Source organism: Aquila chrysaetos, chromosome 24, assembly GCF_900496995.4.
Source record: "Aquila chrysaetos chrysaetos chromosome 24, bAquChr1.4, whole genome shotgun sequence".
Classification (NCBI taxonomy): domain Eukaryota; kingdom Metazoa; phylum Chordata; class Aves; order Accipitriformes; family Accipitridae; genus Aquila; species Aquila chrysaetos.
The window spans coordinates 3,324,582-3,349,651 of record NC_044027.1 but is presented as its reverse complement, the minus strand read 5'-3'; the positions used below and the strand labels follow the sequence as shown (position 1 = coordinate 3,349,651).

The following is a 25,070-nucleotide window of genomic DNA, read 5'->3' as shown; positions in this document are numbered from 1 at the left end:
TCCACTGTTTAACATACAATAACTGACATATTAAATCTCCGTTAAGCTGCAGAGGTCAAGTCATTATCTGGGACTAATGGTGGTAAGGATGATGCGGAGACATAACTCTGGATATCGGGAAAAGGAAATACATCCTTCAAGTGTTATAAAAGCTCTTGAAAGGTTTTTCTGGTGTAGGGACCAGCCAGTGCCCTTGGGCACTAGGGGGGCTGGAGCAGCGATGGGGTGGCTCTGGGATGTGGGATAAGCCATGGGATGAGCATCCCCCCATGTCTGGGGGGCAGAGGGAGCCCCGCAAGCCTCCCATCCCCATGGAGTCCCACCCCTGTAGCTCATGGGTTCCTCGGCATTTTCTCCATTTGCACCATCAAGGGGAGGAAACGGTAGGTGAGAACTAGCCAGGCAGCCCGAGGGATGCCTCTGCAGGCATCTTGAGTTCACTGCAGCTGATACAGCGATAGAAAATGGCAGAAATTGCTGTGACAGTAATACCTGATGCTTGAGAGAGGAAACCCGTTCAAGCACCATGGCCCAACATCCACCCACTTTGTCACAGCAAGCAACAGTTTCTCCAAGTCAGCCGTCCTTAGCTGGCAGGTCTCCTTGCCTCCCCCGTGGCCACGAAGCCCAAAGCCCCCGGCCAGGTAGTGACCTCCAACGTGTCACCGCGGTTGCACCAGCCGGCACTGGTGAGATGCATAACGTGAGAAGGAAAACTTCACAGACGGAGAATGGAGTACCAGGGGGGTCAATGCAGCTGGAGACCTCGGTGGAGCCTCGGCTGAGCTCGGCACTCCTGCGTCCTGGGCTTTAATTTGCTCCTGTTGCTAACTGGAAACTCCTTCATGCAAAGACATGTACAGGGTAACCCCCCGGCACCGTGGGTCAGGATTTCTGGCCTCAGTCCCCATCTCAGACCCACGCTGGGACTGGGTTCAGGCTTGTTCTTCCCAAGTGCTGCATCCTTACAAACCCGACATGCAAGGCAATGGCAAAGCAAGGGCTCGGTGTCTTTGGAAGCCAAACACATCCCCTCCCTGCCGCTGGTAAAAGGGGGCTGGGATATTTCAGCAATGCTTCCGGGGAACTCATATCTCCGAGCAAGCATCTTTGAAGCCCTGGGGTGACAAAGCAGCTGCTCTGTTCAGAGCAAAGATCCCGGCACAAACCTTGGCAGGGACCTTAGTGCCGTGTCAGAAAACAAACAAATAAAGAAAGAAAGAAAAGACACCGAATCTCCCCCTGTAACGTGGCAACCGCTCCCTCCGCATCCACGGCAGCCTCCCTCATCTGTATGCTCCGTCACAGCCCCGCACCATCCGCCGGGTGAGCACCATGGCAACACCGTGGTCTTTAAACACAGGAGTTTGTGCTGTGATCGCAAACAGCATTAGGCAATTTAATTAAGCAGCTGGCAAAAGGAAAAACTTTGTCTGTTTGAGGCGTTTTATTAAATTCCAGCATATTATGCAGCTTTGCGTCTTCACTGTCTGGTTCGAGGGATGGGAGGGTGCTCCCGCCCCAGCCTTTCTGCAGCTTCACCCCCCGGCTAAAGCAAACAAACGAACCCAAGGTGAGCGGGGCGGCGGGGTGCTGAGCACGGGGAACCCTCGCACGGGTCCCTGCATCCCACCTTGTGTGCTGCCTGCACCCACACACGGGGCCATGGCAGCAGCGCCGTGCTCCAGCCTCGAGCTGTAATTTTACGTTGTTATCCCCTGAAAAACACTTACATGAGAGAGGGAACAGACCCCTCCAAAACCAGTAGCACCAGGCTGCTGCTCTGCTGGCTCTTCTGGTGGTTTCTTTCCTCAGTTAAGCCTTGTTTTGTGCAGAGAGACCCAGGAATGTTCTTTGTGGGCCTTCTCCTGCTTCTCTCCTGGCAGGGAGGGAGATAGCATTATTTCTGCTTGTCTAGGAGGAAGCCAGGAGATAAAAAGCTGCTGGGAGCGTGCAAAACAAATTGCTCGGCTACCTGCACCTTGCCATCACGCCGATCTGCCAGGAGCCGGCGGGCAGGAGCAGTGCCCGCTTCTTATCTGGATGCTTCTCTCCCTCCACTTCGGATGTTTTTTAAATGAGGAGGGCTGGGAAATAAGCCTGTTGTTCTTTTGCTTTCAGGCTTTGGAAGGGTTGCGGTGGCTCTGCCTGCCTCCAAAACACTCCTACAGGTTTCTGTGGCTTCCTGGAGATGCTGCTGCCAGCTTCAGGCACAGCCTCCAGCCTGGACCATGCAGGATTTGGCCCTGCTCAGCCACAAACTGCCCATGAAGTGCTGAGCACATCCCAGAGCTGCTTTTGGTCTCACACTCATTGCCTGGGGATAAGCACGGTCCCATCCCGCCAGGACACCGAGAGACTGGGTGCCTCGGTGGCCAGTGAGATGCTCAAGGAGGAGCTGGGATCCCTGTGCTGGGATCCTGCAGAGCAGCTTCTCCAAAACATGGCTCAGCAACGTTCAGGCTTTCTGAAGGTTTATTCCTCTTGGAAATAATCACCAGGGCCCTTCCCTGCCCCTCATCTCCCTTGTTCTCTTTGATTGCAAAAGTTGAGACCGTGAGACCTTGGCAGGGAGCAGCGCCGGGGCCGGGTGAATACATACAGTGGCGGGGATGGATGCTGAGATGGTACCCGGCTCTCCCCGTGACACCCAGAGCCGTGGCCGGGGTCCTTAGTGGGGCCAGGAGTTAAATCCATCTGCGCTGCCCTGCCTGCTTCGAAAGGTGGCTTTGGAGGTGCCGAGCCGGTGGCACGAGCTCTGAAGGTGGCAGGTTTGCCCCCTGCATGCCACATGATCGCGTCTATGGGAAGCCTCAAATACATTATTTTTCAGCTGGGCAGCCCTGGGGCCATCTCATTTTATTCCTGAGAATCGCAGGGCTGGTCTCTGGGCTGTGGGGTTAACTGGTGCATTTGTAAATGTCTTGCAAAAGCCAACTGGAAAAGCTAGCTGATCTCTGCTCTGGATTGCCTGAAGAAATAAAAGACTGGAAAGATGGAGTCTTGGTCTTGGCTCATAGCTGAGTTGTCCTTTACTCTGCAAAATCTGCATCGTTTAACAAAACGCATGCTGCATTGGACTGCAGCTCGCATTTTTGGAAGCATCTCTAATGACTGGCACCGTCTCGGGGCTGCAGCAGAAGCTGAACTCCGGCTGGACTCTGCACCTGCAGATCCCCCTTCCCAGCGCCCTCGCGGTCCCTTTCAAATGTCAAAGTCAAGAACGTTCCAGGCAGAAAGGGGATGGGGAAGGCGGGGAGAGGGGTCAGGCGGGGTCGGTGCCGGTGAGCTCGGTGAAAGCAGGAGGGCTGCCGCGCTTGGTTTTGTAGGTACCTGCCTCCTCCCCCTGCAACCACCTCTTTTGCAATCTGAAGGGCCCTAGCCCATTTTGCTCTTCACGCGGGGACTGTTACATAGCTCTGGCCATCACTGTTTCCCTGCCTGGACCCTTCCCAGGCAGGAGAGGCTGCTGGCACCGCTCAGATCACAGGCGTATGACTGGCTTTGGTCTGCTGCTTTATTTATTCCCTAATAATCCCCAGCCTGCCGTGTGCCCTTTCTGACTGTTGCTGCACTGTGTCACCGTTTCCAGAGCTATTTCCAGGATCTTCTTCCTGAGTGGCAATAGCTAATTTAGAGCCCTTCAGCTTGTAAAAGCCATCGCTGAGCCTCTGAGAGCCTAGCGCAGCATTTCAAATGGCATTTGCCTCCTTAATCACCCAGAGACTTTAGAAAATGCTACCTGTGATCAACAAAGCTCCCAGTCCCCGGCACATGGGGAGCTGCACGGAGCTGCGTGCCCCAAGCCCAGCACCCACAGAAAGGCGTGCCAGGGTGCCCTGAGCATCCCGAGTCCATTCCCCTTCCCTTTTGCTGTGCTCGATTCCCACCTGCCAGCTCTGCAGCGAGTCCCAGCTCGCCCGCACCACGTCCTTGCCCCAGAACCTTCCTGGCAAGGCTCAGCTCCAACCTGCCCAGGTCGGAGGCGGAAAGCAGGGTTCCATTCCGTGAACCGGAATGCACGGCAATGGCGAGCACTGCCCGGCAGCAGGGAGCCGTGCCGCAGGCGCAGCCTGTCCCTGGCACCGCCGTGCCGTGGCTGAGAGACAAACAGCCCTGGCCTGGTAATGAGCTCCCCCAGTTCCTCCTCCCCGCCGTGCTGTGGAGCGGCATGTTAAATAATTCAGGCGAGCTCCTGAACTGCCTGGAAAACACCTCCAGGTCTTTCCTAATGAGCTTGCTACAGACCTGCCATCGAAGGCTAGAGGAGCAGGGAGAGCCAGTCCCTCCACGAACACGCAGACACCAAGCAAGCACAGCCCACCGCCGTGTCCCCAAATACTGCGATGTGGCTGGCTGGCAGGTCCCCAAATTCCTGGGCCACACATGCAGCACCACGAGCATCTCACAGCAGGATGGAGGTGGCCGGGCCATGTCCTGGCTGGTACAAAGCAGACCAGGAGCCGCATGGGTGCACGCAGCAGGGCCACAAAGCACAAGCAGCAGTGCCAAAGCCAGACAGATTCAAACGAGGCAGAAATGGTCAATGCAACAGAGAACAAAACCTGGCACAAAGTCCCCCACAGGGAGATGGAATCTGTTTGCTGATTCAAAGCCAAATCCTTTCAGCACGGCCCAAGCCCTGGGTGCTGGGGCATTGCACAGATCTGAAGGGTAGAGCAGGGCACTGCCTCCCTCCGGCATCCCTTCCATCCCCAAAGCCTCGCTCCGCAGGACGGCGGCACGGGTGGCCGGAGGGAACCACACCGGACCCTGCAAGCAGCAACAGCTCCGGAGCAGTGCCAGAAAGCCTCAGATCAAGCCCTGCACTGCTGGCATTTCCCCGTGTCCCCTCATTTTCCCCTTCCAGCATCCCCTTTCCCTTGTGCCAAGCCCTGCGGTGCTCTTGGCAGAGTCCGGCCGTGTCCCCCAGCCCGGTTTGTGGGGGCAGGAGTGGGGCACTGCGGACACAGCCCCGTCGCCCGCTGAGGGCCCTTGTCCTGCTGTTGCCCGTCATTTTCTGGTTCTCGGTGGCAGGCTCCGATGACAGACACTGCTGCTGCGACATGACTCCCCAGGGGTTTGGGGAGCACCGGGAATGGGAGGAGGAGGAGGAGGAAGGGGAGCAGGGTGGGTGATGGTGGCACGGGCCAACACATGCATCCTCCTGGGAGGGAGCGTGTCCAGGAGGGAGTATTCGGTCTCACTGAGGCTGGCTACAAATCCAAGGTTTAATGTTTGCTTGGCAACGTCCTGCGAGGGGGTTAAGTCTATGATAACAAAGCCTGCTGCCTGTCAATGGGTGAAAATGCACGTGGGAAGAAAGTGGTGGGAAAAAGAGGGAGATGGAGAGATGCCCCCTGGGCTATGGCACTGCAGTGGGCATATTCACTGCCCAAATTCCCACCCAGCTTTCATCTAAGGGGGTGTTTCCCACAGCTGCTGAGCTCCTCTGCACGCCAGGGAAAGTCCCAATAGTTCAAAGGGGCTGTAGGAAAACCAGATTAATCCCCGAAGGCAAGAAAATCCAGGAGATCCCCAACTCCAGAGGCACCAGCCCCAGCCCCACTCTAGCAGACTGTTCTGCCTGCTTTGCTCAGCAGGACCTCAGGGGTGGGCGCACCCACGGGTGACACCGTGGCTTCTCCCATTCCTGGTTTCTGGGTGGAGAAGCACGCCTGAGAGCTGAGCCCGAGCCCTTTGCTCGCCGCAAGCCAGAAACTGAGTAAGACCAACACGGGCTTGTCTGGAGAGTCCTGGCCTTGAAAGTGGAGCAGACGCGAGTCCCAGACGGCCCTGCCAATTCCAGCTAATAAAAAGGGCATTTCACACATCAGGCACTTCGCAGACACGTTAATGAGAGCAAACAAAGGCTCGGCGATGCAGATTACGGGATGCAGGAAAGCAGCTCCCAGGATGGGCTCAGCTGGTCGCAGCCAGCCCAGCCGCTGGGCTTTGCCATCCTGCTCCTGGGGGACACCCCCGGGAGCATCCCGGGGACCACGGCCGGACTCTGCCCTCCGGCAGCTCCATGAGGCTGAAACGCTGCTTTGGAGGGTAGTACCGTGGGGCTCAGCCATCTCTGATTGCCCCCCTAGCAGCTCTGACCGGGTGCTGGGGAGGGGATCGGGCAGGCTGGAGCTCCCAAAACCAGCCCTGGGGCTGGGGAAGGGATGAGCACGGTGCTGCAGCCGCTCCCCCCAGAGCAAGAGAAGGCAGGACGCCAAGAAACCATATTTTTCATGCAGCCGAGGACCACATAAATACAAGGGAAGGCGAAGGGGTGAAGGGGGACCCTAAATCACCACCCCTGCTCCTGCCATATATTTCAAGTGCGGAGGGAGGGCCAGCGGGCAATGGAGCTGCCCGGGATGCTCGCAGCCGGCCGAGGGGATAAAGCACAGGGCTGTCCCGCTCGTGGGCAGCAGGCACAGCCACAAGCCAGGTGGGATGCAGCAGCTCCCGTCATCGCCCTGACGGAGCAAACGGCGGCACTCGAACCGATGGGTAGCCCTGCCCTCCCCGTGGGTGTCGGGGGAACAAGGGTGCTGTGCGCCCCAAGGGGCTGCACCCACTCAGGACACACGTGTCTCAGCGCTGTGAAATGCAGTGTCAGCTCTCATCGGGACAGTGCTACGAGAAGTGGACTACGATCCAGGATCTTGCAGTTGCTTCAACTCCAGTGACATTACGAGCTTTAAACTACGCGAATGCCACATTAAAGCCTGATTTCTGCTACTTCCCGTGTGGACTATCCACAAATGGAAGCATCGCTAGAAGGATTAATTCCCCCCCCCACCCCTTCTCCTTTCCTAAAGGAGAGATTTCATGCCATGCTGAATAAATAAAATAATGTGATATTACAAAAGACTGCAGCACAGTATATTAGATACCGCAGCACTGTTGCAGGGCATCTGTCAGCACCAATCATGATGACTGATGACTTATCAAGAATGGACCTGACATTTCCAAATGAGCTGTTTTGATAGAGTTGTCATTCAAAAGGGATCTAAAATAAAATAATAATAATAATAATAAACCCAGATAGGAACAGGAAGAGAAATGGAAAACATTTGCCGCCTCTGTCCCACCTATTTAAGGGTTCCCAGCTTGGCAGCAGGACAATTTGGCATACAGCATCGGCGGGTTGGGAGGGACGTGCACAGAGACTTTGCTAAGGCACAGCTACAGCCCAAATTTCCCTTCCAGATCCAACCCCTAGCCAGGGTGCAGAAGGACAGATGGCCCCAGCACCCTCATCCACGCAGCAGGGCAGGATGCAGCCGCCCCGGCTGCTGGCTGCCTTGCTAATGGAGGGGGGTCACAGAGCCAGCATGCGGGGCACGTGCTCCCGTGTCCTTTCCCTCAAATGGCTTTTAAACTCTCTGATTTCAAAGATAATGAGGCAGCTACAAGTTTTGAGAAAACAGGGAGCTGGGGAAGGCTTTGGCGGGTGTTTAATCCCCCCAGGCACTGGAGGCATCGAGGAGAGCAGCCCTGCCTGACTGCAGCCAGCACCTTCGGGGTGCCAGAGCTGCTCAGCACCAAACACGTGTCGGTGGGACACCCAGCTACAACTGCTCACAGCACGGTGTGGTCCACCTGAACACTGGACATCTCCATGCAGACGTTACACATCAGAGAGCTGTGGTCTGGGCTGCCACGCTCGAGCAGCTCCCGGGGCAGAGCCTGCAGCCCAGGGGCACTGAACAGGCAGACCGGTTTGTGCTTCGTGGAGAAGCCTTTGGGGAGTGTGTTGCTGTGCCTGCTTGCCTTTTCCTCTAGGCACTGTGCATACCCTTGAATTACTTAAATAAAATAATATCACAGTGTATTATTGCTCTTCTGGAAAGGAAAATTTGCAAAGGATATGGATAAACCTGGGGCTGCGTTGAACTTCAGGCAATAATATTGCACTGGCCCTCGTGGCTGGGAGCCGATGGAGCCCTGCCCGCAGGACAGGCTTGGCACACCCAGGAGCTCCTGGAGGCAATCCTGCACCCGTGATTCCTCAGAGCTGTGCAGGGGGTGAGGGTGAGAGCTACCCAGGGCTGGACGTGGTGCTGTGCCATGGGGAGAGCCTTCCTTCTGGTGATGGGGGGGCTCGCAGCCCCGACACGGAGAGCCTGGGTATGCAGCATCCCCCATGGCAGAGCTAGCCGAGCACGTGGCAGGGCTTTGACCCACTCCCAGCCAGCCCCTTCCCCTTGCAACCAGCAAGAGCGGGGCCACGGAGCGTATCTGTAGCTGGTGGGTGCATCCCCTGGGTGGGTGCTGTTGCAGTCAGAGCACCCAGGAGCTGCGTGGGGATGCAGGGTGGGGAGACACAGCCCGCCATCGACTTGTCTTAGGAGGAACTGACAAAATGCTGTTTGCAAAAAACCACCAAAGCTACTCTCTGCACGACTGAGCTCTGAGCAGATCTTTATCCATTCATGTCGCAGAAGGAGGGAGAGGAGCTGTTTTTGGAGGAGCTTTCAGATGTGTCATTATGGGTTTAAAAGGACTGTAAAAAAAAGATGAACCTGACACAGGATGTAGGCATGTGTGTGCATATGTATGTGTATTAAGAGCAAAGAGAAGTTCAAGAGCCATTTTCCAGCAAAAACCTACGGCGGCAGCAACAAGCTAAGTTGTTCTTCTACATAATACAGAACAAAATTAAGGGCTTTACCTTTCCAGTGCCTCCTCTGCAGCCACCTCCAGGGTATTTACACCAACCACAGTAGGGAGAGGAGGGAAGAGCTCAAACACACACTGTCAAGGGGCTGAGGTTGGGGCCAGGCTCCTCTGAGGGTGCACAGGGTGCAGATTTACAGCCCCAAGGCTCTCAGAAATCAAACCACCACAGGGAAGCACTCTAGCACAGGAAAGACAGACCGCTCATCCACAGCCGCTGAGCCACCAAAATCCTCCAGCTGGCTGCAAAATATCTGTGATGAGCCCCTTAAGACCAGAGGTTAATGAACACAGAGTCCAACACCTACCTCTCCATCCTCCCCAGCAAAGCAGCATCACTCAACACCCCCTTACACCCACACCCCCCAGCACCTGCCCAGTTAAACAGGCAGCTCCAGGATGGCTCTAACGGGGTTCCCCTGGCCCTGAAGAGGCCCCATCATTCCGTGGTGGCTGCCAACCCCAGCTGGAGGCTCCTGCTCCTGGAGTGACAACTCCGCGAGCTGCCGATCGCCATGCCAGCGGCAGCAGCAGCCAGTGCCGGTGACGGTGAGATGGCTGTGCTGGGGCTGGGTGGACACGGCTGCAATGCTGGTTCGGTCAGCTTAGGGGAAACTTAGTGACCCCCCCGGGGTCAGGCCGGTCCGGCTGGGCATGCGAGGAGGGTCGGATCCTGCGCAGGCTGCTGGCGTGGGCAGCTGTAACGGAGCTCGCTGGAACAAGGGGGTCAGATGCTCGGGGCTGAGCGAGGGAACGGGCGTCCTGCAAATCGCAACCCGCCTGCTGACGAGGCGCAGCGGGGTGTGCTGTGTAGAGCAAGGAGGGAGGAGGGAGCTGCCGGCTGCAGCCGAAGGGATGCTGTGCTGCAGGCAGCTGGGTCCGTGCTTAGGGCCTTCCAGGAGTGATTTTAATTGTTTTTAGCTTCAGACAAGATGGGCTTCGACCTCAATTGTGCAAAGAGCTAACCAAATCAGCCCTAAGTGAGACCAAGATGTCTGCAGGGCACAGCAGTCGTAACTCTGGGCGAGGGCTGTGGAGTGAGTTGGAGGCATGGCTGGGGCAGGATCACCTCCAGATCCTCCCCAGGTGGCATGAAAAAATGGGGAAGCAAATTGAGCTGGTGGCAGTGCCAGGCAGGGTCTGCCAGGTTGCCGTGCGAGCTCGCAAGTTGGCAAAGGTGCATTTGGATTAGGTCACAGGATGCTGCAGGAAGGGGGTGAGCAGGAGACGATTTCACTTACTTTAACTGGCCCTGAAAGCCATTTCATCTTCATCACAAGTTTGTTGTGACCCCCCTGCCCTAAACTGGAGATGACATTTTTCCCTGAGACATCAGTTTATGTAGCTGTCATTTAATCTTCATCTTGCTAATACACTTATTTCTCCTCTTCCCTTCGCCCTACTCTTTCTCACAACTTGCTGCCTGCTGCTTTTAATAGGAAAAGGCAGCAGGGCTGTTGGACGGAGCAGAGCAGCAGTGTCCCAGCAACGGGGCTCGAGAGCACGCTGATACTCAACCTCACAGGTTTCGGATAAGCTCTGAAACCAGGTTTCTGTTCATCCAAGGGTCACAGAAAGTACGTTTTCCCTTTAAAGCGAAGCTATTAAAACTCATGCTCAGGCCATATTCCAGTCTGGGTGATTACTGCCTGCCAACATCTCATTCCCTCTGCAGTTTTAATTGGTGCTATTAAAGAGCTGCAATGCTTCACCCCAGAAGAGGCTCAGTCTCTCTATCAGGATGAAGAAGCCCTCTCCTTAGTGCTTGTGTTAAAATTACCAGACACTTGGGGAGGAGGGAAAGCTGTGCAGAGTCGGTGTGTGGCAAAGCACCTGCTCCCTCGCTCGGGAGCATTTTGCTGTCACTTTGCCCCACGTTAAACGATGCACAGAAGCTGCAGAGCAGGAGGGAGCCGGGGTTGGGCTTCTCGGAGATGGATGATGTGATGGGCAAACAGATCCAGCGCCTAGGGCTGCCGTATCCTGATGGCAACTCATGCATCTGCTTCGCGCTGAGGACAGAGGAGAAGGGAGGCTGCAAGGCTCAGAAAGTAGCGGGGTGGTTATGCCAAGTTCGCTAGACTCGGATGGCTTTGCTCATCCCGACCCCACCGGGCATCATGCAACTTCCAGCTAAAGCTACACCAGAGACTCACTTGGTATTCGAGACCCAGCAACCACCTTCTTCAGTCTAAATTAAGTATTAAAGTGAAAGGCAATTCAGTGAGACCATGAATTCTTTAGAAACCATAGCTAGATCCAAAAGGTGCTGCAGATGACAACGCATCGGGGAGGTGGGGATGGGGCGGGGGGAGCAGGGCGCAGACAGAGACGTACAAGCAGCAGTGACTTAAAATCAGAAAGGGGAAACAAATCAGTGCATTATTTTAGATGAAGATTAAATGACAGCCCCTGCTTCAAAGGTCAAGCATGAGAGGCTAACAGGCTGTGACAAACCAGAATGCATGGACACAGGCAGCCAATTCCCTTAAATAAAACTTTTATTGGCCATGATATCTGAAACCAAGCAGCCCACAATAGGGATTAATGGTTTTCCCCAGCCTCCCCCAGCACGCTCCATCCCGGGGAGGGCCACGGCCGCGGGCCGGGTGCTGCCTCCCCGGGCGGCCCCGCTGCAGCCGGGGATGCCAGAGGGCCGTGGGGCCGGGGGAGGAGGAGCGAGACGGAATCACTTAGCCTTCATTAGGCCAAATTAAAATCAGAAGTGAGATGACAATTACAATTTGTGACCGGCTAATTGTTCGCCTCAGAAGCTGATCGTTGTGCAGATTGGGAAAATTAATTGTTCGCAGTCCCAGGTGGGTTGGCTTCGAACCCTGCCGAAGAAGCGAAGCTCCTGCCGGCGATGCTGCTGGCTCTCCAGCCAGCCCTGGGGATGATGTCCTGCAGACTGCGGAGCCCCAGGGGGCTGGCAGACCCCCAAAGCTCCTCACTGCCTCTGGCTTTAGCGCCTGGAATGGAGCAGAGCTCCCGTGGGTCCACCCCTGCGCGAAGGACCCGAGTGCCTGGCTGTATGGGATGGCAGCACTGGGACCTGCCGCCTCCACAACGGGAGCACCCGCCGTCCTTGCCCTGCGTGGTGGCACGGTGGACTTGCCTGCAAACCTCCCTCCCTGCCCTCCCAGCCGGGGAGGGAGCTCCCTTCGTGCTGGGGCTTGTGAACGCTCCAGCCGTCACTGCTCCATCACCGTTCCAGTGATGAGCATGGTGTGTCAAGCCCAGCTCCCATCAATCAAGCCTACCCCTTCGGAGCATCCTTCTTGATTTTTATCCCCAGGGTGCTCGGGAAAGGGTGTTGTGAATGCTCAGATGTAATTATAGCTTCTAATGGGGCTGCCAGAATGGGGGAAGGTGCCAGATTTCAGCAGAAACGGAGACCTCCAGCTTCTGCCTTCGCTCCGGCTCTCCCACCCCCCGGGTTTCTGGCAGGGTCCCCGGCCACAACGCTCGCTGCGGGGGAGCCGGCTCTCCGCCGGGGGCTGCAGAGTCAGGGCTCACATCAGCCCCGTGTGCTGGGGGATGCAGGTTGGAGCGTAGCGCGGGCTCTCCTGTGGGAAGGCATCCGTCGCGATGTGCAGCTGGGCCCTTTGCAGTCCCCTCTCCATCAGGCAGTGCCCTGGCGGAGGGACCTTTTCCTTCTCCATCTCTCCAGGCTGCTAATTAGCTGTGAGGTTCGTGCATGTCTCTCCGGCAGCAGGGGACAGCTCAGCTTGATTTCCCTCCCGCGTTACCACCGCCACAGCCCTGCTGCTGCCCGCGCTCTCTCAGCAGCAGGCGGGCTGAAGGGCCAGGCGGGGAGAGCAGCAGCCAGCTTGGCATCTCTGCAAACCCGGTGCCACCCTGGTACGACCAGCAACGCAAGTCTAAAGCATCTCCCACAGACTGCAGCTCCTCTCCCTGCAAAGATGTTCCATGCTGGGTCCCCGTGGGTTGTGGGGGGTCTTTTCCCCCAGGCAGCTTTGAGACACAAACGGCTCCCGCAGCTCCCGCAGCTCCCACAGCCTGGGGGAGGCTGTCGGCACCGCACGGAGCGAGGAGCGCGGTGGCTGCCAGGGGCTGACAGCAGCCGGGCACTGGGATGTGATAACTCCTGTGGCTGTACATGCCTGTTGAGCTGCGACAACATGACAGCAATAGTAGCTCATAATCCGCACAAGTGTGTGTTTGTGCCTTGCAGCAGTGTGTGTGCTGGAGAGACAGGTGCATGCCAGGAAATTATGATATATATTTCTGTGACATATCATTTCCCTCTGTTGTACATTGCAGACACAGGGAAAGACCCCACATATCGTTACGGTGGGAGAAAACGCCGCCGGCCTGCAGGGAAGAACGGTTCCTTGTTAACCATTTGGGACAAGATTTTCAAAGGGCTCATCTCCCATGTGCCTGTCTAAATGATGCAGACAGCTCTGAAGCTCTGGACACTGAGTTCTTTTGAAAAATCAAGCCAGTACTGCATAGGAGCTGGGAATGAAGAGGGATGCTCATATCTCTTCCATTTATTTCCTCATCTCTCTAATCAAACAAACAAGTAGCATGCCTAGAGCTGCAGCAGGCAGGCAGAGGCTGTTTGAACCTTCCTCTCCAGAGATGTTAAAGCCCAGAGGAAAGTGTCCATCTCTCTGCGTTGCTCCTGGCTGCTCAGACACCCCAGGGTCCCCATCCCATCCAGCACAAAGGCTTGGTCCCCAGCCCAGCCCGTGGACATCTCGGGCCCTAAAACCAGCAGACCGATGGCCAGGGTAACCGCTGTCCTGGCAGCACGACTGCAGATGCTGCCTGTGCTGCATCAGCCCGAGTGACCTTCCCCAGCGGATCGGCTTGCAAACAGGAACGATCGATACCCCTCGGCTCAGCCGGAGGGCTGGGGTCGGAGCGGGGGGGGTGGCCATTAAGGCTGGCTCATTTGCAGAGCAGCCCCCTCAAACCTCCCTCCCTTCCTCTACCCACACCGAGGCCGAGGGCAGCATCCTTTGAGAGGGGATGCTCCGGGCAATGTCAAAGGCTTTTGAGCTCTTGCTACCCACGTGGCACTCTGCAAACCGGCCGTGAAGTCAATCTGAGCTACAGGCTCCAAAGGGGACAGAGACCGGGGCTGTCGCTTGGGGAGGGCACATCCGTGTCCTTCTGTTAGGCCAAAAAAACCCCAGGTCCCTGGAATAAGGTATCGAGTCCCAGCGAGACAGTGAAAACACTGGTGAAGGTGGCTCACGGCAGCCCGGGGTGCCGGATCGGGTGCAGACCGAGGGGCTGCCCGGCGCCTGCACAGCCTCCAGCTGCGGTGGTCCCGTCCTGGTCCAGAGCCTGGGAATGGCCAGAGGCTGCTCCAGTACGTCCCCCTGGGATATTTTAGGAAGAAATGTTCTGCCACTGCAGTGTTTTGATGTTAGTCCCTTCAGAGGGATAAATCAAGGCTCTTTAAACTTTTGTCAGCAGGGGAGGGGCGTGTGGGGAGGAATGGGTTATTAAACAAAGCTTAAAAAAGGGAGAGAATTCCTGAGTGTAATTAAAATCTAAACCATGATGGGATGTCTCCTGTTATTTCTCTAGAGGTGTCTGTTGTTGGAAGCAATATTTCTTCAGCTAAGCAGCATTGCTGCAGGCGGGGAACATTGCACAGACAACACCAAGGGAAGAGACGAGGGCCAGGGAACCAGGGACCTCGCTCGGCCATCGTTGTACTGGGGGCTCAGCTGGTCCCTTGCCATCTCCACCTTATTTGTCTCTTTATTCATGGATTAAACTGCTCTTCCAGGAGCGAAGGGAGCCAGGGGCTCGCAGGGACAGCTGGCCACCCATGCCATGGTGGCTGGCCTGGGCAGGGGCACAGGCAGGGCTCAGTGCCAGCAAGCTGATGGGCAGGTGACTTCAGCATCAGTAGACGGGCAGCGGAACGGGGTCGCATCATGCATGCAAAGCGGGGCGAGACCAGCCACGGCTGGAGCCCAGCCTTGCTCCCTTTGATCTTCAGCAGAAGAAAGGTCAGGATGGCAATGCAGCTGCTTGTAAGTGCCGTGAAATCAGGCTAATTTCTAATTACGGGGAAGTCTCTCCCTGTTATCTTGCTGGCACATTCTGGCCTCCTTGGGCCGTGTGGCTGCAATAGAGGGCTGGAGTTACAAAACACCTTCTGAGGGCTTGATGACCCCACAGAGGGACACAAAAGAGCATCTCAGCAGTGTCTGTGGGGGTGCAAGATGCTCCCGGAGGAGGCTGAGCCTGCCCTGCGGAGCCCTGGACTCCCCCGCTGCTTCCCACCATAGACCGCATCCTGATGAGCTGCTGCTCTATTGCCATGATGTCCCTGGCAATGCCATAAGGACATGACGTCCTACCAAACCCCTCTGGGCTGGCAGATGCCCAGAGAGAGCGAGAGCTAGCTCGGTTCTCCCTTCCCCGTGCTGCTGGCCAGCAGCAGCTCTGCTGCGTTCAATGGCCGGCCTCGGTGGCCACAGGACAGGGCAAGGGAAGTTCTAGCAATAAAAAGCAAGGACAAGAGCAGACCCAGGCTGGTGATGACCCATCAGACAAGGTGAACAAGCCCCTGCCCCTGCGCTGCAACAGCTTGTCACTGACCCTAAAAGCCCCCAAGTCTTCCCATGATTTTATCTGAGCTTCAGTGCACTGCTCAGAGTTAAGCCAGTAATTGCAAACCCAATATTTCAGCAGCTTATTAGGACATGACAACCAGAAAGAGCACATTGGTGACATTAAAGGGTTGGACGTGAAGCTCTTCCTGGCCGTGCCGGTAACTTTGTCCCCCCAGTCTCTGCTTACCCTCCATGTTGTTTCCCCACGTGCAACACACACGGCAGCCTCTCTGCAGGAAAAAAACCAAAGTGGGTGGCTTGCATGGCTTGTGTCTCTGAAGGAATTAGGCAGAAGAGCTCAGAGCCACATGCTCACCTGCTGAGAACCCTGCACTGCTCTCAGGGCCCAAGTACAGGTTCAGCAGCCAGAAACTGGTGAAGGCAAAATGACTCTCCAATTCTCTGAAAAAGCCTCCAAATGTTTGCAAAGCCAGCCCTGGCCATGCTCGGGTCCAAGCCTTGCTTTCAGCCAGAGGGAGCCGGGCAGCCCTGCCTGGGGCATTGCTCCAGCCTTGCAAACTGCTCAGTGATGCTCATGAGCAGATAAGAAGTATCTAATCCAGCTGAATAAATCTGGGCAAGGTATTACTTTTGGTATTAAACATGGATTTAAAAAAGAGTGCATTGATTTTCTCTCTGTGCTGGATTTCACCGAGGAAAACCTCAGGTGTCCTACCAGCATGACTGGAAATACGACACTGAAGTCACATCTCGGACGCCATCAAACCTTGCACCAATTTGGGGGTTTGCACAGCCCGGGACCCCTCTTGCTTCTCACGGGGCTGTTGTTCTCCACTCTGGCTGGCTTCTGCCCAGGGACAGCCATTCCTCTCCAAACCCTGCGGCCCTCCTAGACTCCTCTCAGCCTCACCAGGGAAAAAACAAGCTGTGATTTAGCATCTGCCTCTTATAAAAAGGACTGGCTGGTGGCTCTGGTCTCTGCCGCTCCCCGGGAAGCACCGGGGATGCTGTGCCTGGAGCAGGGGGTAGCACCAGGGCAGCCCTCCCAGCCCAATCCAGGCTCCGGCACCACATGGGATGCGCCTGCTTTTAGGGGCTGAGGGGAGACGAGTCAACCTCCGGCAGCTAAAAAAGCCGTAGATTAGTGCAAATGCCAATAAGTCATTAGGAATCATAAGAAAAATATACCGTTGCCATAGCAACTGCCAGACATGACTTTGGGGCTGCTTCACCCCCTCCTCAGGCACGGAGCAGCTCGGTGGGGATGGAGGCAAAGCCCTGTGCCACGTCCCAAGAAGCCACCGCAGCCGGGAAGGGCTCGATGAGTTGGGGGTGGCTGTACCAGCACTGCCCTTATGGGGTTTGGGGGTGCCGAGCCCCTCCCTGGGGAGCAGCGGAGCTTTGCCACCCGCAGAGACCACAGAGGTAGTTTCCAATGGGATGGGGACTGCTTGGTCCTTCACGAACCACGGGGCTGACTCTGCCATCACAAACTAAGGGGGTTGCACGTCCCCCCCTGCACCCCACTGCTGGGGACAAACCGGCGCTCCGTCTTCACATCTCCACGTTTTCTACTTTGGGGTCCGTGCCCCTCATGCCGGCGGGCACTGCCCTGCCCGTGGCCAAACCTCGGGGCACTCGGTGGCTGATAAAGGTCCCTCCTCAAACTGAAGGGGATGGAATAACCCTTCACGGGTGAGGAATTGTGCTTATTCTTGGCAAAATCCACTTCCAGTTTATTTTAAATAAAATCATCTAACTGACTGCTGGGAGCCTGGGGGCAGAGGAGGGGCGAAGGGAATTGCTAGCAGAGAGGGAATTAGCCCATAGGAGCAAGACTGTGATGAGCCAGGGTGACCCGGCTGCTGGCGTTACTGAGTTTGGAGGATGCTGGGCAGGAGCCGGAAGGTTTTGAGCCGAGAAGTGACCCTGATGTCCCATGTGTCCTGGAGGGGCTGCAGGAAGGAAGAGCACGAAGGATCCAAGGTGCATCCCGGCCGCTCCTTCACTCGTCCCCCTCGCGCCAATTGCAAAGCCCCCGGTTTCCAGGGCTGCTGTGCAAGAGGAAAATCTGGTTCCTGTCCTCATCGCATGGAGCATGCCACGGGGGCTGGCTGTCGCCCGATGAAACAAGGCTCCCGGCAGTCGCTGAGCCACCATATCGCCTGGCGTGAGTCTGCCGAGCACAGGCAGAGCGTGAGGAGTTGCCGCTCTCCCACCATGGCCGGGAATTACAGCCCTCGGTGGCTCCACGCACGTCCCCCCTCTCCATGCCGCAGCTGCACATGGCTGGCGGAAATGTCACCCACTTTGTCTTTAATTCACAAACATCGTCTCCCCCCGGGGATCTTTTTTATCTTCTTCTTTTTTTTTTTTTTTTTTTTAAGGTTTATTCACAGAACTAGATCTCTTCTGAGTTTCAATGAGTGGCTCATCGCCTCTTAGTCATCCCAGGCTCCTGCGGAGATCAGGGAGCTGCACCGCGGGGCAATTCTGCAGCAGCATGGGGTAGAGGGGGACAATGCCTGGCCGCAGGCAGCCCCGAGGGCAGAAGGGGGGCAAGGGGCTGCCTGGCCCCCAGCACAGCGGGGTGAACCCCTGCCTTCATCCCTTCTGCAATCCGTGCAAAGGGAAGATTCAGCCCGGTGGAGACAGGAGCCACATCAACCGTCTCCGTTGCCTCTGGCTGCAAACTTCCCCCCCGCCGTGGTTTTTAAACCCACTCAGCTCTGCAACTCTATTATTTACAGGCGCTGCCCAAGGAGACCATCTGCACCAAGGACACCAGGAAAAATAAGATGGCACCAAACCTTACGCAGGGTGGACGGAGCTGCACCCAGCTCTGCCCGGCAGCAGCCCCCGCCGGAGCAGAGCCGGGGTCCGGCCGCCCCGGCTGAGCGGGAGCGGGATGCCGTGTGCCGGGAGCGGCTGCTCCATGAAGCCGTAGCACATCACACCTTCCCCTTCCCGGCACACCCGCAATTTCCCAGGAGAAAACGACTTTGGCAGCACGTTGCTCTCCCCCCTCCATCCCCACTCCGCACCCTTAAAAATATAAGCCAAAGCAAAATACACCACCAGGCTGCCCTGCTGCTCGGTGCGAGCCCCCAGCTCCCTGCGGCCCCCGCGCTGCAGAGCTGCAGCACTCCTGCCGCTGCCAGCCTGCGAGCAGAGATTTTGGCATGATAAGTGATGGCTTTCAGATGTAAACAGCCCTGTTCATTTAACTTCCCTTAAAACCTGAGCAAAACAGGGAAAATACATGTGTGTGCCAAGCCAGGGAGGACAACAGTGGCCAAGGAAGGGAGGACGAGGGGGGTACGTCTGTGGCTTCCCGGGAGGGTTTAACCAGCAAAGAGGGAATCAACAAAATATTAAAAAGCCATAAAGCTAGCTGGAGAGTATCGCTGAAATCCCTTTTGTCTTATTTAACAATAGCTTCCTGAAAAGGAAAGAAAAACAGGCGATTTCAGCGCAGAGCAGGACTCGGGCGCTGGCGATAGACGGGTGTCGGGGCAGCCCTCAAACCCAGCAGCATCACGATGGAGCCGCCCCTGGCCCCGCTCCTCGGTCCTTTCAAATGTTGGATGCAGGGATGAATCCTGCTGCACGTCGGGACCTAGAGGACTCCCCGACTGCGTGAGCTGCGTCTCGCTGCTGGCGAGTTGGAGCTGCACAGCACTGCACGGAGCCAGCCCTCCGCCAGCGCGGGCTTTGGGACAGCCCGCCCGGCTCCATCGTTGGCTTCGAGCAGCAGCGGCAGCACGTAGGAGTTAGGAAAAGTGACTCAGAAAGAGGACTCGGCAGAATTTTCCATGGGAATAAAAGCCTTTGCTGAAAAATGCAGCTTCTGATCAACCGCAGCAATTTGCAAATTTGGATCAAACGCTGCAGACCCTTTTTTGGGCCAATGTGTCTAAAGTCTAAATGGGCTTTTCAAGTCAAGCAAGCAGCTTTGATTATGCGTTGCCAAACAGTGGTTTGAACAACCAAACCATTGAATTAAATTTAATAATCATACTATGAACGAGTGACAGACACCCGATTGAAATGCTTATTCCAGCACAAACCAAATTGGTTCATTTTTTAATGTTTCACAAATAGGAAAAAAACCATTTTTTCCTTTTCAGGTGACCAGATACTAGTATTTTTTCTTTTTTCTTTTTTTTTTCCCCCTGTATATTTCCAGGCTGTTGATCTCTAGCCACATGGTCCTGCTGGGACACAGGACAGAGCAGGGAGAGGAGCTTCCCTGGGCTTTGGGGCAAAGATGCTTTCTTCCCCCAAACGAGAGAGCTGGAGTTAGTTCATCTCTGCCTTTGGGAAAGGCTGGTTAAAATGCAAAACCCCTTTTATGCTGATTACAAATTCCTTACTGATGAAGGCTTTTAAATTCAAAGCAAGCGTTATTAAGTCTCACAGAAGCACAGTGGCCTGTCTTCATGCAAAACAATTTTCTCAGCTTGAACCTGAAAACAGACTCGACTCAGCTTTGGTCAACAGGAAGGACAAAGCCGGTCACGCTCCGACCTCACACGCCACATTTAATCTTGGAGTGATTTTTTTATGACTGGTTATAAATGCCACAAAATATGGTTTTATAATAGCGCCTGGGATAGGCTTTTAAAGCTGATGGGTAGCTCTGGAGCCTGGATAGGGTCAGGAGATATCAGAGCATTTATAAGCTGCTGGAGGGGGAAGCTGGCATTAATTCTGAGTAGGGTTGGTGAATAATTTATCACAAGTAATTTATTGACTAAGTTTGTCTCTTTTCCCTGTCTGGGTGAAAAGCACCCCAGTGCAGAGAGCCAGCGCAAGACTTAGGCACCACTTAAGTCCCAATTAAGCCCTTTGTGAATTGTCTGGGAACGGATCCCAATTTTCCCATATTTATTTGTTATTCAGAATTACATGCCAAACAGAGCCAACACATAATTCCTGCTCTGCAGCGTGTTTGCAAACAGTTCCCGGGGAGCACCCACTGTGAGGACTCCAGCCGTTTTGAGGGGGCACGGGGGTTACTCAGGCCCCCATCCCTCCCTGACTGGGCTGGTGTAATTTGTGGGACCCCATTTCCCACAGGATGGAGCCCCGAGCGCTCACCACTGCCGGGGGGTATGGAAGGGGGGAAGGCAAGGAGTGCTGGGGCTGCCATCCCCCTGCTCCGAGGTGTAACCGGAGCAATTTTCTCAGCCATTTATTGCCTTCCTAAAACCCACCCATTGGAACAGCCTTTTACAAAACCCGCTATAAATATATTTATCACAAAATACTCACTGCCGTCAACAGCTGCTAAACCTGCACATATATTTCACCGCCTATGAGCGGGGTGATGTCCTGGAACGGTGTTGGGCATTTCAGCAGCTGCCCCAGTCCGGCCCAGGAAGGGTGCTGGAAGGGACGCGCGTGGGGACCGGTGTGCAAAAGTCCAGGGTGGCCAGGGCATGGCCGTGGGCTGGTCCAGCAGGAGGGCAAGGGGGGTTGCCCTGGGCTCCACGAGGAGCTCACGACTCAAGAGCATCAAGGACCAAACCCTAAACTCAAACCCAAAGTCCCAGCGCAGAGCCTTATCGACAGAGACCATCTCCCTTCTTAAGAAGTTTTGAACTCATCTAATTTTAATGTTTTTCCTGATGTACTCCCAGCAAGCAGCAGACAGCACTCTGTGCTCGGCAGCAGCTGTAATTCTCCTTCTTGTGGCTTTTCCCAGCCAGGGCTGGGAAGAGCTGCAGCTTTCGATGCAGAGCACAGGAGAGGGCATTTCCCCTGAGAACAACAATTTCATTTCCAGGAGGAGAACCAAAGTCACGCGTACCTCCCACGCGTGCCGAGCGGAGGAAGAGCGACTATCAGTCAGTGCCAGGGGCCTCACACCTCATCTCGGCAGAGGGCAGCGAAACAGCCCCTCGGCGTGTTTGCTGGCAAAAAGGATGAGAGAGCGAGAAGGGAGGGTGGTGGCAAGTTTCTGTGTGCAAGGAGGGGATCACACGGGCCCTGGGCTAGCACCTCTGCTCTTTAGGAAATCAGCCGCGTGCCAACAGGAATGCTATCCTATGGGTAGTTTTTAGTACAGAAGGGAAGAGGCATTAGTGACCAGGGTCTACCCTGAAGGTGATTTAGGAGATACATCATCTGCTGGGAACAAAGAAAGGGAGAGAGTCCTGTGTTTGGACTTCCCTGCATTTGGAGAGGTGCCGATAGTGTGGTGAAGTTCCCAGCCTTTCAGGTGCCCACCTGGACCTAGCTCTGGACCTTCCTAGCATCCTCCATCCCTGTCCTAGCTGGGGAATTTAGGATCACCTCCCTAAATGGCAGTGAGCAGCTACAGCAAGGAACGGGGACAAACCCTCTGCTGCTGTGAGCCAGCATGGCTCTTCGAAGCAGGAGCCGTGTCTGGTTAGAGCAGCTGAAGCTCTGCTCCGCGTTGGGAATCGGAGCCTCCACGGCACCTCCTTTGAACCGCTGTGAACAGAGGGGCTGCCCTGGCTCCCCGGAGAGGTAATTATGCAGCTTAATACACAGTGCTGTGGGGAAAGTGATTTCCTGATGCTCTGATACCCCTAGAGAGGTGGGATGGGTTTGGTCAGGGTCCTGCCTAACTCACCCCCCCATCCCCTGCACCAGAGGGACTTTGCAGGCTCTGTGAGGGGTGCTGGCACAGCTCAGCCCCAGCAGCTGATGCTGAGCTCCTTGTTTTACATTGCAGAAGATAAAAAAAGGTCCCACCCAAAGGAAAGGGTTTAAAACAGCTGAGGAGCAGAGGTTTGTCCCCAGATTTGGCCCTCAGCCCTGCTCTGCACAGCCACTTATGCCAGCACCAACTGGGTGCCAAACCAGCTCCCACTGCCCACAGAGAGGACCCAGGGTGCTGGGGTAACGGCACTCAGCGCTGGCTCTGCACTGGGAAAAGGAGAGCCAGGAGCGCTGGGAAGAGCCGTGTCCCCAGCAAAGAAGCTGGGCCAGCAGGACCAGAGTCCTCTGCCGTGGGGAGCCAGGGCGGGAGCTGGATATGGTGCCCCATATCCCAAGCGTGAGCACCAGGGACCGACAGACGCCCGCAAGAGGGGAAGCCCCATGGCAGGGAGCAGTCAACGCTCTGGGAAACTTGCACTGAGCCACATCCCATCACCCTACGGCTGCACCGCGGTCAGGCTTTGAGAGGCAGAAATGAGACATTTGCTTCCCAGCCTTGCTACGAGCTCTGCCTGCATCCAGGCTGCGGGATCGGGGCTGCTCATCCTCAAAGCAACGGCAGGAGCTGGGTCCTGGCTCAGCACCAGCACAGCAAACCGAGGCGGGGGGAGACAGGCAGCATCAGTGCGTAGCTTCTGACCGCCCAGCCTTGTTAGATCATGGCTTGAGGAACCAGATCCTCATACCCAGAGGTGATGGCAGCACCCACTTCCAACTTCCAGCAAAAGCCTCCCTGGGAACACTGCTCCGAGGGTGCTTTTCCCACCCCGCAGTGCCCAGCCCTGAGCATCCCCTCCTCCCCTCTGGGGTCCCACTGTCAGACTGGGACAAGCTCTGGGGGGCAAAGGGCTTTGCCCCCTCCTTACTCATGGGAGAAAGGGGGATTGCTGAGATCTCTCAAATCCCTTTTTTCAGGCTCTGGCAGGAAGCAAGAGGAGGTGGGGAGGGCCCGGTGCACGGAGCCATGGGGTCCTTCCCAGCTCCAAGCACCTTCCCGGACTGGGTCAGAACAGACGAGTGCAAGGGTCCCTGCAGCGGGTCCCTCCCTGCACACAGACCCCCGGGGTGCCCCGGTCCCCATCGCTCCCCAGGCTGGCAGGGCACAGCCGCGCACCCCACGGCTGCGGGAGGGGACGGCTGCTTTGCACAGAGGACCAAGCACAGAGACTGCGGGTGGGTGCATGTCCTGTGTAGCTGCGTCGGGGAAGCGCATGCATAGAGGAGCAGGGTTAGGAAGGGTTGAGGTAAACACAGAACCAGCATAGAAATCATTAAAATGGTACACTACGGGCTCAGGGCGGCTGCTCCCAGGGTTTGCTTTGGCATCACCTTTTGCCTGCCGCCCCGTGGGCAGCCTGTCCTCTCCCGTGGGCGGGCTGAGCCTGGTGCCGGCAGGCGAAGGTGGGTTGAGAAGGAGGGAGGGAGACCAACGGACCAGACTGGTTTATTTATCACAGCCTCTTTTCTATACCTAACTTCACTCCTTTAACATTTTCGTTGGAGCTCAGGCACAGAGGAGTTAATGCATTGAAAGCGCTGCTCCTGGCTGGATCGCATCCTGCCAGCATCCCTGTGCAAGGCTGGATTTCAGTCTCAGCAGCACCATCCCCAGCGCATCACCACAGGGTTTGCCACGGTTAACCCACGTTCCCATCGGTGCCTGGGTGAGGATGGACTCGATCCCAGAGGAGTTTCCAGGACCGGGAATCCAGCTCCCGCCGTCAGTGCGGAGGGAAAGGAGGTTTCCGCACCCCTTGCTCCCTCCTGGACCACACACTGGCAAGGCACCGACGCTGTGTGCATTTCCTATTTTCACCTGCTTTTCTTTCTTTTATTTTCAAATACACCATTTAACCTCCGTGCCAGAGATGAGAAAAAGCAAAGCTCTGGAAGGAAAGGAAAAAAATACCCAAACAAACTGCCAAACAGCCAGCTCTGTGTTGCAGAGCCCCCAGGCACAGAAGCCCCCCCCAAAGTCACAACCGACCGACAATACGGTTAACGGGGCTGGAGCCCAACTTACCCTTGGACTCTCCTCCCGTCTCCCAGCGTTGCTGTCATCTGCCTGCCTGCTCCCCACCACAGCTGCCCGCACATCTGGCTCGGGCAGAGCCCCCGTCGGCAGACAAAGGGCCGGGGTTGCGTTGGACCTGCCAAAGCTGGGGGGTCCGTCCTTGTCCCTTTGGGGGTGGGGGGACAGGGACAGCAGGCCACCCCCTGCCACGCTGCCCCAACGCTCGCCCTCAGCGCCTGGTCTGGAGGCAGCGGGGAGAGACCTTCATCCTTCCCTCGCACCGCTCCTTTGCAGCCGCACACTCGCCGCTCCCCGCTGCCTGCAAACGCTCCCTCCTCCTCCTCCTCCTCCTCTCTTCTCCCCTCCCTTTCCCAGTCCTCCTCCTCACTCCAGTCTTGTCGCCACAACGTGCCACCCACCTGAATCAGCTCCTGCCGGCTGCGTGCTTAACTCCTGCGGCTCTGGTGGGCACCCGAGGGGCCAGCCCCGGCACCCCCAGCCCCTTGGGGTGATGCTCCCAAGGACCAGATAGAAAAAGCTCCTGCAAAGGCTGAACCGATTGCTCGCACCCCTCGGGATCCGCAGCGCGTCCTGTTCCCGCTGCAGCTGAGCCCGCTGCGGCACCGGGGTCCGCTCCCCACGGGCTGGGGTCACCGAGCCCAGGGGGGGGTCTCCCACGGCACTGCATGGCCCCACGTTATGAGGGAAGCGGGAGACACGACGGGGTGGACTTGTAGCCCAAATCCCCTCCTGCTCACCGGCACCCGAAGGGCTTGCTTTGCCTTTGGAAAGACCTGGCTGCGTGTGGTCCCGGGAGTTCCTTGCACCTACCCCATCCCCAGTGTGCCCGGGGTGACAGTGCGGATGCCCCATGGGGTTTTGCAGCACCTCGGGGGGGCTGGGTTCCTGAGCAAGACATGCTGCCGGTGGCTCTCCTCCCCTGGAAAGGGACGCTCCGAGACTCTTAACCTTGAAAAACACTGAGGGAAAGCTGCCTTCTGCTTTGCTGTGTCTCAGATGGAAAGATCTGGGGTCCCGGTTGCCTGTCACTCATCTTAAGAGGTGAGGGATGGAGACCCCATCCACCTTCGCACCCAAGGCGACGCAGGGAG

At 56.4% G+C, this 25,070-nt stretch overlaps 1 protein-coding gene across 1 annotated transcript in view; it reads right to left on the bottom strand.

The window, feature by feature from the left end:
• LRRN2 (leucine rich repeat neuronal 2) overlaps positions 1 to 24,297 on the bottom strand; it is a 36,944-nt gene extending 12,647 nt beyond the window's left edge. Inside the window, exon 1 of the mRNA XM_030000642.2 lies at positions 23,968 to 24,297. The gene's annotated coding sequence lies outside the window, so the exon portion shown is untranslated. The remainder of the gene's footprint in view (positions 1 to 23,967) is intronic.
• Positions 24,298 to 25,070: the final 773 nt, after the last annotated feature.